The sequence below is a fragment of the Aethina tumida genome, chromosome 1, assembly GCF_024364675.1.
Source record: "Aethina tumida isolate Nest 87 chromosome 1, icAetTumi1.1, whole genome shotgun sequence".
Taxonomy (NCBI): Eukaryota; Metazoa; Arthropoda; class Insecta; order Coleoptera; family Nitidulidae; genus Aethina; species Aethina tumida.
In genome coordinates, this window is record NC_065435.1 from 2853238 (window position 1) to 2856622 (window position 3385).

At 31.8% G+C, this 3385-nt stretch overlaps 1 non-coding gene across 1 annotated transcript; it reads left to right on the plus strand.

Moving 5' to 3' along the window:
• Positions 1-3041: 3041 nt before the first annotated feature.
• Positions 3042-3113, plus strand: Trnap-agg (transfer RNA proline (anticodon AGG)). Its single transcript has one exon. It is a non-coding gene; the product is annotated as a tRNA-Pro (tRNA).
• The last annotated feature ends 272 nt before the right edge of the window (positions 3114-3385 follow it).

Below are 3385 nucleotides of genomic sequence, written 5' to 3' on the forward strand. Positions count from 1 at the left end.
ATTTCGAACAAACCTTATTTGGGGTAAATCCGCTAAATGCACAAATAAAATAAATAAAGAGAAAAATTGTGCGAAAACGGGGTACATCACACAAAAAAGAGGAACGCGCACCCGGTCCCATTGAAATTTTTAATCGTCCCCCTTAAAGCGGACCGTCACTTTTTTTTTGTGTGGATCGTGGATTAAAAGGTTTTTAGACGCGTGTTCAAACACAATTGTCGTCCAGATTTTTATATAAACGTAACGTTTGAGTATTACGCTTTATTATATACGATTAATTTTACTTATTATTGCGGATTTGTAGCAACCCTTCTAAATAAAAATAATACTAATATTATACTGCATTGACTGATGTAACGTTACAGTACATTCACTATTTTTGTTGGAGATTGTTTTATATAAATATATATATATTAATCGTAATTTGCGCCTCTTTCCAATTAGAGAGGATACGTCCAAAGCACTTTAGAAGTTTTGCTGCAAATAATTCCGGATGGGTGGGCGAAATTTCAAAACATCCCACGTCGCCTGCGACGTTCACAATCGAGGCGTTTTCAAATTGATCCACTCAACCAACAAAAATCTAAAAAAAAAAAACACTAAAACTAGCTAAATTAATAAATAAACAAGTGAATGGAAAATGTGCGGTTGATCGCAAAATCCGTTACTACCTCTAAAACTCCTCCGGTTTTGGACCGAACTCGACCATAAAAGGTACAACGCCGATTTCAGTTAACGGCCAACCTAAACTAACCTCAGTTCCCATCGGTTAGAATGTTGTGTATTTATGTATGAACAGGTTCCAATCAATGGGAATCAAATAATTTTAGCATTAATCTTGAGAAATTGGAGCGCGAATGTAATGTGAAAGTGTTGTTACAACTATAAGATACAAAAAAAAAAACCGGTGGGGGCAGAGTCAAAGCTCGACTTTGGACTTGGAAGCTTTCTTTGATTCTGGTCTCACCAAATCGGTGGCACAAAATCAAAATTAGATTGTAAGGATGTTTAGGATATAACACTAAGTTATAGAATGTTTTTTGTAGAATATTTCACATGAGATTATATCTATTTACATTGGAGACTCAGATATATAAAATATACTTATAAATATAACTATTTTCATATTATTCAGCGTTTTTTTTAGAGAAAACGCCTTGAATGGTTTGGTATAGATTGTGTAAGTGTTTATGCTTTTATCTATTATGTGTTATGTATGTGTATAACGTATCAAAAACATTTTACAACAACTGCCATCCCAATTTTTTACTTATTTGTTAATCACAATACTTCCTTTTACATATTTTTTAAACATATACAAAATAGAAGATCTGAGACCATTTTTACATTGTTGAATATATTTTATATGAAGTTAACAATATTACCTTCCTCGCATAAGAATTTAAGTACAGTAAGCACAACAAGTTCCATTTAATTCAATATCTAACACACCTTTCAACGCAACCTATCATTTTTTTCCTGCTGCTTCATTTTCCGATTAAATGTGCAATATTATACTTATATTCTTATTAAAATCAATGTAAATATTGATTAAAACATTTGTCCACATATATCTAGTTTTATTTAATCAAACAAATCAGGGGTGATAAAAGTAAATTTATTATTGTCGGACAAACATTTTAATCATACGAATCTGTAGCAAAACTTTTTACATTTTCATATTCAGAAATGAGTATTATTAAAAATGAAATGTATTGTAACTTGCTAAGCATCGGTTTAGTGGCAAATAATGTATTATGGATAGTTATAAGAAAAAAATAAAGAAATATTTGGAGAACACTTTGTTTCATTTGATAATATCAAAAACATTGCTTTGAAGTAGATAATTTGAATTTCCTAGCTTAAATACTTACAAAATACAACTATTTGGATCTATAGACTATCAGAATTTTAAATTTATTTTACTTTTTATCAATTTAATTGACCTATAATTAAAATTTCCATTTATTGTAAAATTTTTATCTTCAAAAAACACATTTTGTGGCTTTTAACACATTTTATTTTATTCATTCTTAATTTATCTGTAAAATGCCTCAAAGAAGATTTTTTTCTGAAGATTTTGCCTTATAATTGGAAATTTGGCAATCTGAGCCAACAACAAGTAACCCAAATGTATGTCTCATAAAATGTAATAAGTCTCACCAATCACCTGGTAATGCCAATATACGAATGGTGGTGGATGACCATGAGCTACAACCAAAATGTTGGATACATTTTCTAATTATTTCTGCTAGATGAAATCGTTCATTATCTATATCCAGGCTTTGTGAAGACATTGGAAACATTGTAAGTCTTTCTATCATTAGAATAAGGTTGCAAGAAGCTGGTCTTAAAACCAGAAGATGTTTCTGACACCCTCTGTTAATCAGAAAGCATCGGGTTACCCTCAGAGCATTGTCAGCCATCACCACCTATGAACTGCAGTTGAATGGCTTCATTGTTAGTTCACAGATGAGTCTAGGTACACATTATAACGCTCAGATAACTATATTTATATATGGTGTGAACGTGGTCAAAGTTGTCATAAGCAAAACATGGCTCCAACTTGTTTGTGGAGGTGGTTCTATACGAGTATGGAGTGTAATTTCTTTACAGACAATTGAACACGCATGGGACCATCTCCAAAGACAAATTTAGACTCCTAAAAACACTCGAAACTATCAGCTTCCAAATTTGGAGAAGCTTGCTAATACTCTTGGCTAAGAAATGAGAATTATGAATAAAAAATTTAATCAATTTATATTTTTAAGAAGTTGAAAACTGTTCATAGATTAATAGAACCAACCAAGTAATGTTTGTTTGTTTTTTTTTTTAATTTAATCATATTAGTTTTATCACTGATTTAAAAGCTTTCGTGTTGAGACAATTTTGTTTGATTTAGGCAGAAGATTACATTGTTAAAACTTATTCTGTTAACACATTTGTTTCAATATTGCTGTTCATTTTTAAAATAATTAAATCTAACGTAAAAGGCGGGCAATGCAATCACCAACCCATGGTAGTACCCATTAAATATCAGCGGCTCGTTGGTCTAGGGGTATGATTTCCGCTTAGGGTGCGGGAGGTCCCGGGTTCAAATCCCGGACGAGCCCAGTTACTTTTTATTCCTCTCCACTTTGCCCGCGCCATCTATTAACAACCAATGCTTTCAAAATACAGAAAGTGATGTGCACTTTAGCTATTTCTTAGTAGATGGCGCAACTGGTAACAAATTCTCCATTTTATAAAACAAAAATTAAAAGCATGCGGTTTATTGATCTGTTTTTAAAGTGGACATGTTTTCTGTCTTTCTCTCTGAATATTAAATGAAGTACTTACTTCACTTGTTGGTAGTTTTAGTGAGGAGCAAATAAAACTTCAATAA